Source organism: Podarcis muralis, chromosome 14 (genome assembly GCF_964188315.1).
Source record: "Podarcis muralis chromosome 14, rPodMur119.hap1.1, whole genome shotgun sequence".
NCBI classification, from domain to species: domain Eukaryota; kingdom Metazoa; phylum Chordata; class Lepidosauria; order Squamata; family Lacertidae; genus Podarcis; species Podarcis muralis.
Window position 1 is genome coordinate 8,041,363 of NC_135668.1, and position 15,813 is coordinate 8,057,175.

General features: G+C 39.8%; 1 protein-coding gene across 10 annotated transcripts in view; it reads left to right on the forward strand.

Annotated features, from left to right (window-relative positions):
- NEO1 (neogenin 1) overlaps positions 1 to 15,813 on the forward strand; it is a 103,969-nt gene that overhangs the window by 22,756 nt on the left and 65,400 nt on the right. The window lies entirely within an intron of this gene.

Below are 15,813 nucleotides of genomic sequence, written 5' to 3' on the forward strand. Positions count from 1 at the left end.
GCGAGTATGAACCTGTTTGCATCTCTGTCCAACCACCGAGTCAGCAGGTTCTTCTCCCAATATGCTCATCAAAAGGTGGAAGCAGTCAGTGCTCTAGTCTCCCCGTGGTCTCTGAGCTTTCTGTATGTGCTTCTGCTGTTTTCTCTGGTGGCCAAAAGAGTAAGGGAATAAAGAGCATCTGTTTTCTTTGTGCCTTCTTTTTTGTTCTTGGAGGCCATAATTTGCCAATTTATTCAATTTGACAGCATCCCCTCCTTGACCTTCATTTCTGAAGATGGCCTTCTGTCTCAGAGACCTATCGTCCACCTGGACCCGGTTTGGGTGAAACTCTCATGGCTGGCATTTGAAAGGAGACACTTCTCTGAGGAAGGGCTCTTTTCTTGGTATTGATGCTGTGTTGCATCTCATTGTCCTTTGACTGTCAAGCTTCATCAGAGAACATGGAAAGAATTTTCTGAATGGTGCTGTCAGCATAAGTTTGTCCTTAGAAGGCATGCTTTCTGCCAGATAGTTTGACTCAAGCCAAACACCTTAAAACTCTTGGCTTCCATTTCACCCTCTTTTATCAAAGCATCTGGACAAACCACTCAGTTCTAATCATTTTCTTTGCTGTTCTCTTCTGGAAGCTGCTCTGAAATCTGCTATCCAACATCACTTTCCATCCTGGGATCTCCACCACCCTATGAGCCCCTGAAATCTGCACCTTTTGTGTTTTTCCACCTCTCTCTGAGACTGAAGGTTTTCATTCCTATCTTGGCTGGTTGGCTTAAAGCCTGTATTTCCTTAGCTTACACCAGTCTGAAATTTCTACCTCCTGGTAAGGTATTTGCTCATACCATCAAAGCAGCAGCTACTTTAGCTGACTTCTGCCTAAATTGCTCCACCGCTGGAAATCTGTAGAATGGCTGCATAGGCTAGGCCCAGTAGGCAATTAATTATTGCAAGATTGACTTGTTTGCCTTGGCTGAAGTGGCATTTAGAAAGCACATATTTCAGCATTTCCCTTCTGTGCATTAGGTAGCGCCAATTTTATACAATTTCCCACCATACATGCTTCAGCTCTGGTGTGGCCTCCTGGATAAGCAAAGACTGTTCTTACCTGTGGAATGGATTTCTGTGTATATCAGCCGATGACCATAGGGCCTTACCTTACTCTTTTTTTGTGTTGGGGCTGCTGAGTTTATCTTTGGGTATACATGACTTTTTCAGTGTTAATTTCTTTCATTTGTGCGCAGTGTGAGTTTCTGTACGTAGTATGTTGGCTGTTGCTGTTCTCTGTCTGATGTTTTCTTCCTGGCTTGTCATACTTTAAAATTAAGTCAGATAAGGGGAGTGTTTTTTTAAAAAACATTGAGAGCAGCAATTTGCCTTCATGTCTCCAACTTGTAGTCACCTGTGTATATGCACAGATATCCCTTTCAAAAGTAAAAATTGGGTCTTTTTAAATTAAACTCTCTGAAAGTTCATTTGAGTTAGTTATTGTTGATAAGCTAGGCGGGGCAACTTGAACACCGAATCCTGTCATACTTGTACTTAAAAGCTTGTTGAATTTCAATGTTGTTGTTTTTTGCTGAGTCCTTAAGTTTATTTATCCCAAATCACTAACGTAATGCATATTATTATTCATTGAAAAAATTATGCCCTACATTCCCCCTTCACTCAAAGCAGCTTACAAATAAAAACCAAATATAAAAGCGCTTACAATCTTATCCTTAAAGCACAAATAAGCAAAACTAAAAATGGCAGCAATCTACACATTAAGCAGCAACAGAATCAAAACAGCATCACTGTTTAAAAAGGGAAGTTTTCAATTGTTAGTGAAATACACATTGTGGAAGGGAATTCCACTCACTGCATTTCGTGCATTGCTACCAACTTTGCATTAGAAGGCAGTGGCATATGCAGAAGGGAAGGATTCAAGGCAGACAGACTCACATATGAAGAGATGGTCCTTCAAGTAGCTTCGTCCTAAAGTTTTTGGGGCTTTATAGATAATATGTTATATATGTAATGATCTTCAGGATTTGCTGTTGCAAAAATATCTTGATTCATTCAGCTGGTTATATTTAGTTATTGACAAGTTGCAGCCCAAATTGCCTGACTGTTGTAGATCTAATGCACAGTTCAAAATAGCACTGCAGGAACAAATTTACTTACCTGTGAGAATGCTGTTGAAAATTGGAACCATTATTTTAATGAAGTTAGCTAGTGATGACTAAGTAGTGGAATGATGTAGTACTGATTTCTTCATGCCATTTCACTTTCCAGCTCTGTCAGGAATTTCTGTCTGGGAAGGAAGGCGTGATTGATGGCACAGCTTTGTTACTAAGAAATGAACTTGCTAACAAGAGGCATGTCCTCTTCTGCAAAATTCTGCAAACTATCTGTCCATAGACTGTGGTGTGTCATGATCACATATGTAGGCTTTTCACCTGAATGCATCCAGTTTTCACATGTTGAGGACCTTCGGTTAATTACAGGTTCCCAGTCTCCTTTATGGATTGAAAACAGTCATTCTTATGTCTATTCCTTCATGAAAGTGTCTCATGTATAAATGTTTTATAAACCTGAAATGCTCTTAGTAGTCACGATGACTGAGTTTGGAGAAAAGGTGCTGTTAGCCTAATATGATAGACTGGTATATCTGCTGCTTTAACTAAAGCTAGGAGGCCACCAATGGTCATGTGATATCAGATGTTTTGGGGGGGGGATACTGGGACAGCCTTCAGCTGGGATAATGTTCATTTTTCTTGTGATGACTGTATTGAAGTTATTAGTGCGTCTGTTAAGACATGCGACACTAGTTCTACTTAATGCTTACAAGTTTCTTTAATGTTTCAAAAAGTTGTTTAAAATGCATGTTTTATTTGTCTCCATGTCACTTCACAAAACAAGGCATGCCAGTGTTATTGTTCTTATTTTTCAGATGGAAACTGAGTCATCACAATGGCATGGAAGAATTGCATGGTAGATGTTGGAATTAAATACAAGTCTCCCAATGGATAATTGTGTCTCTCCCCCCCCCCCAATCTAAACTGTCATTTAGGGTTTTTTGCTGGTTGTGTGTACAGTGGTACCTTGAGTTAAGAACTTTATTCGTTCCAGAGGTCCGTTCTTAACTTGAAACTGTTCTTAACCTGAGGCACCACTTTAGCTAATGGGGCCTCCCACTGCCACCGTGCCGCCGAAGCACGATTTCTGTTCTCATCCTGAAGCAAAGTTCTTAACCCAAGGTACTATTTCTGGGTTAGCGGAGTCTGTAACCTGAAGCTTATGTAACCTGAGGTACCACTGTATAGCATGCAAGCACGTTCAGTTTGGGGTATAGACAAGTGTTTCGAAGATGGCAGAATTTCTGAGTACAGTCGTACCTTGGATCCAGAATGCCTTGAAACTTGGACGTTTTGGCCCCCCGAATGGTACAAATCCAGAAGTGATTGTTCTGGTTTGTGAACGTTCTTTTGGAACCTGAATGTCTGAAGCTGCAATTTGGTTTTCAAATGTTTTGGAAGTTGAACGGACTTCTGGAAAGGATTCTGTTCGACTTCCAAGGTACAACTGTATAGTATAGTGCTATCCGCCGTGCATAATGGCTGCTGTTGGGATAGTTTATTGGTGAGCACCTGGAAGTGGGTGGCGCTGTGGTCTAAACCACCAAGCCTCTTGGACTTGCCGATTGGAAGGTTGGCAGTTCGAATCTGCGCAATGGGGTGAACTCCTGTTGCTCTGTTCCAGCTTCTGCCAACCTAGCAGTTTGAAAGCACACCAGTGTGAGTAGATTAATAGGTACTGCTGTGGCGGGAAGGTAAACAGTGTTTCTGTGTGCTCTGGCACTCATCATGGTGTCCCATTGTGCCAGAAGTGTTTTAGTCCTGCTAGCCACATGACCTGGAAAGCTGGCTGTGGACAAACGCCAACTCCCTCGGCCTGAAGCGAGATAGGTGCTGCACACCATAGTCACTTTTGACTGAACTTAACTGTCCAGGGGTCCTTTACCTATTGGTGAGCCATGTCACGGAGTTCTGTGTAGCATTGTTGTTTGTTAATTTGGTGTGCTTATATTTAAACATATGCAAAGCATTAAGTGTGTGTGTGTGTGTGTGTGTGTGTGTATTCAGCTGATACTGGGTATTTTAGAGGCCTCTGGATAAACTGGCTTTCTTTCTTTCTTTATAAGGTATTTACATACTTCTAAAATAACCCAATAATTCAAATTCTTAGCTATCTTTAACCTGTAAAGGTAAAGGTAAAGGTACCCCTGACCATTAGGTCCAGTCGTGGACAACTTGCTTATCTCGCTCTATAGGCTGAGGGAGCCGGCATTTGTCCGCAGACAGCTTCCGGGTCTTTAACCTATGAGTGGTGCTATTTCTAACATTCTGTTGTGTGACTGACAGTAAGTTGGACACTTGATTGAACTGTTCTCTGTTAAATTGCTACTACAACTTTAGGAATCTGTTTTAATTCTTAGTTCTTACTCAAATAAAATTAGAGACAGCAGCAAAGCTTTTGAACATTTAAAGAGAAATTAACCTTAACCTAGATGAGTATTCCCTTCCTGTTTGATAAGGCTTAGTTTAGAGCACAGAATACAGCTGAGTAAAGTGAAAAGTGCCTTTCTTACTGCTATGTTTTTGCATGGGTATAAAAAGCAGTGTATGAGAGTATGTGATTTTGGGGGGGCGGAAATGCCAGAGAGAGAATAATCTCGTCACTCCCACCCCATGTCTTCCATGGGAGATTGTAGCTTCTGGGGCTGCATTAGTGGACAAGGAAATCTACATGTGATTGAGCCTCATTTGCAGTATGTTCTGAAACTTGACCATGCAAGCACACAGCCCTCACCCTTTCCTTGTATATCTATCAAACACTTTTTTTCATTTTCTGGAGATGCCTTAATGTTAGTGTGTATTTTTCCATTTTTAACTTCTCATTTTCCCGAGGGACTTCATAAATATTGTTTCCGCCTACAAAGCTGCTGACATGAAGCAAATATTTCTAATACATTATTCATGTGGTGTTCATTTTTGTGTGTTGAGGAATTAATACAGCTTCACTTAGAAATTCTGTTCCATGGTTGAAATAGAAGAAAAAGATGGCACAACAGATATTACATGCACAGTTATTTGATATGTGTTAAAGTTTAATCAACAAAAGAGAAATAGCTTGCGTAAATATATAGTCACCTGTTTTGCACGTAAAATTAAGCCAAATCATGGCTTAGCACGAATGAACAAAAATGTGGGTTGTCCAGAGTAAAGACTGTGGTCATGGCTCTAGTTTTGCTGCTGTGATACCATGTGCATTAGGGATGGAGAACACTGTCAGAGCACAGCATCTTAGCAGACTTAAATTCTACCACCTCTCATTTTAATATTATATTTTATTTGCTAGGGAAGGTTGTATCACAGGTACATAGTATAGAATTATGGCTCTTAGAAGGGTAAAAAGAATACACCCTTAAAATACATGGCTTGAGGCATGCAATTTTTCTGGATATTTTGCCAAATATAGGGCATACCCACACTATAAACATTTAAGTCTCTGATGTTACTTACATGTTTATTGTGGAAACCTAGCACTAATCCAAAACTGACCCAAACCAGAGCAAGTCATAGTCTTCTTTCTGGGAGCCAGTAATTCTGGATCAGATTATTCCTTCATATTAATAGAAAACTGTGGTTCTTAGCTGGGATAACTCATTTGGTAGTGATTGAGACTCTTAATCACAGGTTTATGGGTTCAAGCCCTATGTTGGCAAAAAATTCTGCATTGCAGGGGGTTGGACTAGATGACCCTTGTGTCCCTTTCAACTCTACGGTTCTATGAACAATATTTACATATAGTTTTAGGTAGGATTTGGTCATATTTAAAGTTTTCTAACATGATTTTCTTGAAAACCTGCACACAAAATTGCACTACTCTTTGTCTAAGGATTTAGTAGTTTTTCACTTACACAATTTGTACTTTCAGTGGTTAGTCTCACAAAATCACTTTGTTTAGGATCACTGAGCATTTGTGATGTTTATTTGCAATCCTCTCTCTAAGCTTATGTTACTACTATTTAGCACATTGTATGAAGCATTGGTATCAATTCTAATGCATGCATTATGACATTGTATTTTGTGTGAAGTGATTGTAAGTTGTTTAATTCTGTATAACAAAGGCTGCCCTTGAAATTGAGATTTCACACAAGGTCTTATTTCTTTACACATAACACTGTTAGAACTTCAGTTTATGGTGTGTTAAAGTTAACAGAGGGGTATACAGTATTCTGAAATAAGGAATATTCAGTAGCTTGCTAAGTTAACAGAATAACTTTATCAGCACAGAAAGCAATGATACACTTTTTCATTGTTTGCCCTAGAAACCAGGATTCTGTTATTTGTTGCACCTGATGTGCTTTGTTTCCCCTTGTTGGCTCATTGCAACCCCCCACCATTATCTTAGTGAATACCTGAGATATAGACTGATGTGTCCTTTCCTAGCAGCAGCAGTACTATGCAGCCCAAATGAGATTCAACATGAATTGAATGATACTTTGAAGTAAGTTGTCATACAGAATTGTTCTGACCTCAATGAAAGGGAGGCAAGTCGCATCGGGAAAACTCTCAACTAGTTTCCCGCTGTATGGCATGAGAGACTGGCATGCTGGGCAGCAGTCCTAGACTTGACACCGCTATACTTCATCTCTCTTAGCAGGACATAACATTTTGGGTGTTACACAGTATTGTGTTCTTCTTGCGTTAGTGGAAATATTCAGCCACTTGTAACAACATAATGAATGCATATGCATAGAAACATGTCTATCTTTCATAGCATTTACAAAAAGTGAAGCATGGATATGGCAGATACAGAGCTTTTAGTTAGTATCCCAGGTTTTCAAACCACAACACTAATAGTTCATGATATCTGAGTCATGATCAGTTTTAGAAATTCAGATATATAAGCTAGGCGCCAAATGGCTCCTTAAACCAGGATTACAGTCGCCACACTCTGTTTTCTCCTCAGATTGTTTAAAACTTTTGCCTTTTATGGTCACCAAAATGGAACACCTAGTTACCATTTTTAGGGCCAGACAGCTTGAAAGTCATATTTCTCAGTATGACTTTTTAGTTCCTGAAATTCATTCTGATTGTACAGATAAAATATAATAGATATAATTCTACAGGATGTTTTGCCAGTGTGTGAAAACAGTTTAGATCCAAGGATCCCCAGGAATGCACCTCCAGATGGTGGAGACGTGAGGTGCCATCCTGGCACCTGAGAATCTTCTCTTGGTCACAAATGGCCGATAGATAGGTGTAAAATGCACCTGGCAAATTTCGAACACTTTACTGGGGTGCTGCTAGAGGGCGGAATTCTCAGTTCCTCCTCTGCCCAACCTCCAACAGGCTAGGAATCATGATCCAGCGAGGGGCCATAATGCATAGAAACAAGTTTCAGAGCATGAACTGGGATATACTCCTAGAATCAGCAGATTAAGAATAGCAGGCTGTATACCAGCCACTTCACTCATGGAGCACTCCACCACTTCTTCCTTATTGGGGAAGGGTGGTAACTATGTGCAGAAATCCTTGCTCCCACCCTCCTTATCTACCCATGGAAGGTAGAGATTGTTTTTTTTTTAAAAAATCTGCTTCTCCCACTTATTAAGCCTTAAGATTTGGCTGCTAGGGCATTATCTCCAATTTTGGCATTTGGTTTTAGACTTCTGTCTGCAGATGCAAACTGAATACTCCACTCCTTAGAAAGATGTATCCTGAAACACACCTTTCAAGCCATTGGACTGTGGTAAATATTTAAAGGGAGAGCTAGCAGGCCAAAAAGGAACTGCTGTTGATTGCTGCAAGGGTGTGAATTCTGTTCCTCTCCAAAATAGCTGATTGAGATATTGTGACTTATATCACAAGGCCATGTGCATGCAGTTCTGGTGGCTTCTGTATCAGGCTGGAGAAACATGACCGCAGTACCTATTTGTACACACACAATTCTCTGTCCAATGAAGATGTTATTTCCACAGCTGCGGAGGGGCCATATTTTAGTGGTAGATCACATACTGGGATTTCTGCATGTAAAGTATCTCTAATAAAATATTCTATGGTAGTAGTAGTTGGAAAACTCCAGCTGGCACTCAGAGCTTGTACCTTTAAACAAGTCAGTATTGGGTTTAGTGAACCAAGGCTTGGCTTAGTCAGTATAAAGCATATTCTCATGTTAATAAAATATATACCATTTTACCGGGGTTGGTTCAATATATTTTGAGGGGGGATTTGTGTGTTGGGTGTTTTCATTTTCCAATTTTAGTAAACAGCTTCTAAATTCCGGAGATATTCTTATATTATTACTCATTCTTAGTCTTTAAGACAAGGAGGAAGAATACAAAAATTAAAGTGGGCTTCAGTAACTGAAGTTTCTATATTAAGGAATGGCATCTAGGAGTTTGACACGCTGCTAATGAAGGAACAGTCTTGTAGTAGTGCAAGATCATTTTTCCTTTGAGATCCATTGCATATATAAATAACTGTGTTTGGTGCCATCTAGTGGCTGCAATGTTGCATTTTAACACAGAGAGAACAAAGATAGAAATTTTTATGAATCATGTCTTTGTCCTACTTCCCACACTTTTTGTTTCTAATGAATTTGAATTGTTTCTGACTTGTTTAATGCTACTCGTGTAGTATATTGAAATGAAATCTTGCAGATTCCATTTTTGCTGTTATGACTGGTTTTAGATTAAAAATCTTAATTTTGTTTCTCCCTGATTTACTTTGGGATATTTTCTCTGCTCTTGAACATGGAGGCTTGTATGATTTCCAGAGTTTTCAAGTTTCCCCACTCTCTGCAACTTGAAACAGCTGCCTTTAAGGCACTCAATTACTACAAGTTGTATCTGGGAAAACAGTACTGCAGTTTGCACTAACTATATGCTCATAAGGAATGTAGACGAAGGACTGAATGCTTCTTGAGAGGCTGTCTGTGGCTTGCTTTTAATCATTAAGACTGAAATGTCACAGACTTTGCATGCTAATTATGAGGTCCTGTAGTACCATTCCAATTAACTGTACTTTTTATAGTGTAGGACAAGGGTGGCTAATTTGTGGCTCTCCAATATATTGCTGGACAACTCACATCAACTCTAGCTAGTATGACCATTTGCAATGGATGATGGGAGTTGTAGTCCAGGAGCATTCAGCAGATAGTTTGTTTACTGTATTTGCTTGAATCTAATATGCACTTCTTTTTTTTTGCCAAATTATGTTGCGAAAATTAGGGTGTGCATTAGATTCAATGGTGCATTTACATTTGCCAGCAAATACTTTTTGGATTTCAAGGTTTTGAAGATTGAGGTGTGCATTAGGTTTGATGGTGCATTAGACTCGAGTAAATACGGTATTTGTTGAAATTTTTTAGTCACTTTATCTTGCCCAGGGCAACCCAAAGCAACTTACAGATAAACAGACAAAAAAAATCTCACATAGGTACTTTAAAATCAAAAGGGGAAGAAATAGATTAAACATCACAGGTTAGCCAGCAATTTGATATCTGCCCCCAATGATATTATTGTACCCTTTGTTCCACTTTTTAAATCAGAAACATGAGTTAAAGGTAAAGGTACCCCTGCCCGTACGGGCCAGTCTTGACAGACTCTAGGGTTGTGCGCTCATCTCACTCTAGAGGCCGGGAGCCAGTGCTGTCCGCAGACACTTCTGGGTCACGTGGCCAGCGTGACGAAGCTACTCTGGCGAGCCAGAGCCGCACACGGAAACGCCGTTTACCTTCCCGCTAATAAAGCGGTACCTATTTATCTACTTGCACCCGGGGGTGCTTTCGAACTGCTAGGTTGGCAGGCGCTGGGACCGAGCAACGGGAGCGCACCCCGCCGCGGGGATTCGAACCGCCGACCATGCGATCGGCAAGTCCTAGGCGCTGAGGTTTTACCCACAGCGCCACCCGCGTCCCACTTAACATGAGTTAAGTGTTTTTAATAAGAGGTTTTCTTCCAGTGAGCCACTAAACTCTTCTGTAATTTTAATATTGTGCTAACAATTTCTCCATGTATCCAGGCCTTTTTGTTTGAACCAGAATTACCAATGTATACAGTGATACCTCAGGTTACATACGCTTCAGGTTACAGACTCCGCTAACCCAGAAATAGTACCTCGGGTTAAGAACTTTGCTTCAGGATGAGAACAGAAATCGTGCTGCGGCGGCGCAGGAGCAGCAGGAGGCCTCATTAGCTAAAGTGGTGCTTCAGGTTAAGAACAGTTTCAGGTTAAGAACGGACCTCTGGAACGAATTAAGTACGTAACCAGAGGTACAACTGTATTTACAAAGGCTCTTGATGGGAAAAACATCTAGCAAAAGTGCTTGTCCGAGAGGCAATCTAAATATTCATTACGTCTGTCTAATAGTGAATAGTAATTTGGAAAGCAAAGTTGGGGCCAAGACAAGGCCCATTATTTCTAAAGGAGAATCTAAAAATTTGGCCTTAAACAGTTATTTGCTAGTAAAATATCAACCATGTCAATAGCCATACTTGGAATTTTTTGTATTAAATACATGCCCAGTGGGCTTTGCCCGAGTCTGTTTCCCCCTTACTTCCTCCCTCTCCCACCAAGCCCCCTCCCCCCTTTTAGTTTTGTTCTTATTGTATTTACTTTAGGGGTAAATGAAAAAGTCCCCCCCCCCCCATACAACCGTATCAAGCAGTGCCAAAATGCAATAAGACTGAGTTGTAAATAGCTTCTAAGTTACTCTTTGAATACAGAATTCTTTCTCTAATGATTTTTTTCATTTCATATAGCATAGCAGGTCAAATCCAGGCTACTGTTCCTTATAACTAAGAGCTAAATCTGTCTTGTCTAAAAATTGACAACCTGTATTTAGGTTTCTTGGCATTAATTAAAGAACGTGCTTCTCAGCCACCCAGGCAGAGTAGTACTCTATTGAAAACCATAATTTCTCTTGTTAAGGGAGAAGGGGAGAGGTTGCACGTTTATCCTGGTATCCTAGGCAATTAGTACTCAATCAATGTCATCTGCTTCATCCGTATTATAAAGGGGCATCTACCCACAGACAGTTATTTAAAAACAAGTAGCATTTTTTCCAAGTGCTCTAGTTGTCAAAAGAGCTTTCCTTTACAAATCAACATGCTTCTGTTTTTCAATCTATAGCCAGATGGAAACGCACCAATACTTCCATTCTCAGGCCACTCAGCTGATACAAGCTTTGTTTCTTTCCAGGAGGATTAGCCTGTTTTGTGTGATTATTCTTCATTAGTGGGATTTTATCAAATTCCTATGATCTAGATGTAAATACAACCTGTGAGAATTAATGGTACATTTTGAATTTGATATGCTAAAAGTGTAAAAAGCAAATGTTTGCTTTGTTTCTAAAAACAATATCATTTTAGAAAATATTTGTTTATAGAGCTGCCAGAAGAAACACAATATTAGTTTAGATGTTAGCTTTCTTTTTTTGCCCATGAAGCCCTCCAAGCAGTTCTTACAAATATTAGCAACATTAAACATTAAAATTCCACACTGAAACTGTAATAAAACAATTAGCAAGATAAAGAACTGACACAACCAGCACAGAAAATGCCCCTTTTATGATACCAATCAATCCTCCACAAATGGCACTAGTGGCACATAGAGTATTGACCTGTTTCATGAATGACTCATGGGGCATGGGGGTTTATATAGGATTATAGGCATTGGCCTAATGTCATAAATAAATGGCTCAGAACCACAATACTTTAAGAAATGTCTCTCCTCCTGGACCCTGCGATCATCGTCTGATGCCCTTCTTGGTGTGCCTCCTCCATGAAAGGTCTGGAGGGTGGCAACATGAGAACAGGCCTTTCCTGCAGTGGCTACACACTTGTGGAATGCTCTGCCCAGGGAGCCTTGCCTTGTGCCTTTGTTACATATTTTTAGGTTCCAGGCCAGAGCCGCATTTAGGTTTGATGAGGCCCTAAGCTAGGTAATGGGGCCCTTTATAAGTCCAGCTGTCTTTTGTCAACAACGAATTGTCGCTGTTTTTTGTGTTAAATATACAGTGGTGCCCCGCAAGACAAATGCCTCGCAAGACGAAAAACTCGCTAGACGAAAGGGTTTTCTGTTTTTTGAGTCGTTCCGCAAGACGAATTTCCCTATGGGCTTGCTTCGCAAGACGAAACGTTTTGCGAGTTCTTGCAAGTTTGTTTCCTTTTTCTTAAAGCCACTAAGCCGTTAATAGCCGCTAAGCCGCTAATAGCCGTGCTTCGCAAGACGAAAAAACTGCAAGACGAAGAGACTCGCTGTACGGATTAATTTCGTCTTGCGAGGTACCACTGTATGCTATTTGGTAATTTATGGACCTAATAGGTATCTAAAGCCATTTGCACATAACAAATAGGAGCCTACACAACACAAAACACTGTTGCTGTATGTAGGTTTTATTTTATTTGTTTTTTTATCTTATATTTTGGAAATGTACATCCAGGTTTTTTCCTTTAATTTTTTTTGGGCCCCCAAGAGGGTGGGGCCCTAAGCTATAGCTTGTTTAGCTTATATGTAAATCCAGTACTGTTCCAGGCAAACATGTTTCTCTTTTCCCAGGCTTATTTTAATAAATATAAGTAGTAGTAGTAATATATTTACCGTATTTTTCGCTCTATAAGACGCACCAGACCATAAGACGCACCTAGTTTTTGGAGGAGGAAAACAAGAAAAATTCTGAATCTCAGAAGCCAGAACAACAAGAGGGATCGCTGCGCAGCGAAAGCAGTAATCCCTCTTGCTGTTCTGGTTTCTGGGATAGCTGCGCAGCCTGCATTCGCTCCATAAGACGCACACACATATCGCCTTACTTTTTAGGAGGGAAAAAGTGAGTCTTATAGAGCAAAAATATGGTGTGTGTGTGGAAGACTGTGGTGGGAGAAAAAAACCCATAGAAACCAGGACATGTTTCTATAATCTCCTGTAGTGGGAGCGAGACTGTCAGCGAGACTGTCAGCAAAGACAGGAAAGAGATGGAGCTCCCAGAATACCTCAGTCTGCCCTGCCTTTGCAGCATGCAGTACATGTCTTCTGTTCATGTTCAGTAAAATGTGGCATGTACTTTCAGAACATAAGTATTTGTTTTGATCCCTTCACTTCTGTTCAAAAGGAAGTGATAAATGCTAAATATGTATAGTCTTGGAAATATCAAAACAAATGTTGGAAGGAAAATTCAGGAATTAATTTTCAAACCTGAGTGCTGACCCCCTTCCAGTTTTTAAGAGAATCAGGAATGAAGAAGATGTCCTAAATAGTGTTCAGCACTTTAGTTTATGAAAGGCTATTACAACTTTGCCAAAAAAAAGAGTTTGTGTTCAAATTTTTTAAATTTTGACAGTTCAGTTAAAATTTTTAAAGTTCAGTTTCATGGAGTAAGAACTCGAAATTCTTATCATGGAGTTTGATGAATGAAAAATAATTAAAATTACACTAGTGACATCCATTGTTTATCCCCCCAGCTTTGCTTTAGTTGTTTAACAATGAGATATGGGTAGGTTTTTTTTTAAATGAATGAATGACTGAATTGTTGAATAATTCAGTCAGTGTAAGGAACATTGCTGAAATTTACTGCACAACATAGCTGGGTATAACATTTCAAAATCTCAGGTCCCTACCTCAGTTTTTGGAGATCAACACCATACTTTAGGTTTGAGCCTTGTTGAGCAAGAAATGGGAAGGAATGCTCCAATATTTCCCCCTTGCTTAGCTAAGATAGAGGAGACTTCTTAATGTCTTGTCTTACCTTTCTCATTGGTCAGTGGAAGTCAGCAATGTTGGAGTTGGTGCCTCAAAGAACCTGGAGCATCTTGAAGTGGCAGTTCCCAAAAGAGCAGCCTTCTATTTGCTGCTGCTCAGCTGTATCTACTACAGTGGAACCTTGATTCTCAAACTTAATCCATTACGGAAGTCCGTTCAATTCCCGAAACTGTTAGAAAACCAAGGTGCAGCTTCCGATTGGCTACAGGAGCTTCCTGTACTCAGGTGGAAGCCACGTCAGATGTTCGGCTTCTGAAAAAATTCAAAAACCGGAACACACACTTCCGGGTTTTCGGCGTTCAGGAGCCGATTTGTTCGTCAACTAAGCCGTTCGAGAACCAAGGTTCTACTGTATATGGGAATGCACACATGAGAGTGAGTACAGGTTGGACACACTTACTTGGGCTATGTCCACTATGTTCACCCACTGATATGCTGCCCTTGGTGTATCTATAAAATGTTAAGCACTTTGATTTATATTATGCATTTTTTATCTTTATTAACTTTTTAATTAAAAGTTCACCACAAATTCAGTAGAAAAGTGTGAGGGACACAGGAAGTTGGGTGTGTGGGAGAGGCAATTTTCAAAGTATCATACTGACATTTCCAGATGTTCTACGGTCCGACTTTCTCATGACGACAAATCAGTGGCACCATACTTACATTGACTTGTGGGTTGCCATACCAGTAAGGTTGGGTGGGACCCACTGTTCTAATCACTAGATTAAAACTACTTAACATATTTGCCCTCTTTTCTGTTGGAAGGCAGTATACATTAAGGAACTGTATACCGAGAATATGATTAACTTAAAATGTGTATTCACCATGTATTCCAGTCAGGTTATTTAGCCCTCGTTCAGCAGAGAATAAATTTCTTAGCAAAGATACTGTTAGTCTTGAATGTTAAGGCTCTGTTGCAATTAAAGGCAAGTTACCTTTGATTAAACTATGTGAAGGCTACGGCAGCTTGGGGAAAGTTTCATGAAAAAAACATTAATATTCTCATTTAATGTAAAGTATATTTACAAAACAATTTAATTTCTTGTATGACAGACCCTGGTTACACAATGAGGGATAAAGCTTTTCTAGAAAAAACAGAATATATTGTAAATTATTATGGGGAGGATGTGGCTTCACTTTAAATTTTCAGTGTGAGAGATAACATGCAAAACTTCATAAGACTATAAAAATTGTTTTGCTAGATTAGGCCAAGGGCCATCTGTTCCAGTGTTCCAATGCCAAGAAATAACAGCCAGGTGGCTCTGGGGCTTCAGGAGTTTATATGCAGGTCATGATAGCAATCCCCTGTTTGCCCCCAGCATGTGGAGTTGCATTAATTTGTCTTGGCAAACAGGTATTGGTAGACTTAGCTTTAAAAAATGAGGGAGAGGGAGAGAACGAGAACAATAGTAATAGCAATAGCTAGCTAGCTAGCTAGCTAGCATCCAACATATTTTGTGGTAGTGATTTCCTTATGTCAGTCAGTGAGTAGTCTTTCGTGAACCTAGTGCTGATCAGTTTCATTGGATGACCTATTAGTTCTGGTTTGCATATTTTGAAAGACATAGGGTTATTTCTGAAAATTGTCAGGTTCTTATTTCCCCTCTCTGTAACATTAAGTATCATTTACTCTTTGCCACGTTATGGAATCCTAATGTTGCGAATTTTTTGACCATAGTAGATAAATTTTGAACTAGAGGCAGGGAAATGCAGAATGTTGTGATGAAATGACATAAGTTAAATCAGTACTGCACATTGGTGGTGAGGATAAAAACAGAACATGAGTAAGTTATTTTGACAATAGTCCTGTTATACCATAACATGTAAGTTCACTCTGTCTGTAGGGCATATTCTCCAGTCTCTATGCCATTTCCAGCTTGTTGTTACTCTTTTATAATAAGGTTACCAGATTTTTTTCAATGAATCCGGGAACACTTTTGAACTTCCTACTAAATAGATGGAATTTGTCTGGGGACTGATTTGTAAATCTGGGGACTGTCCCCGGGAAAAG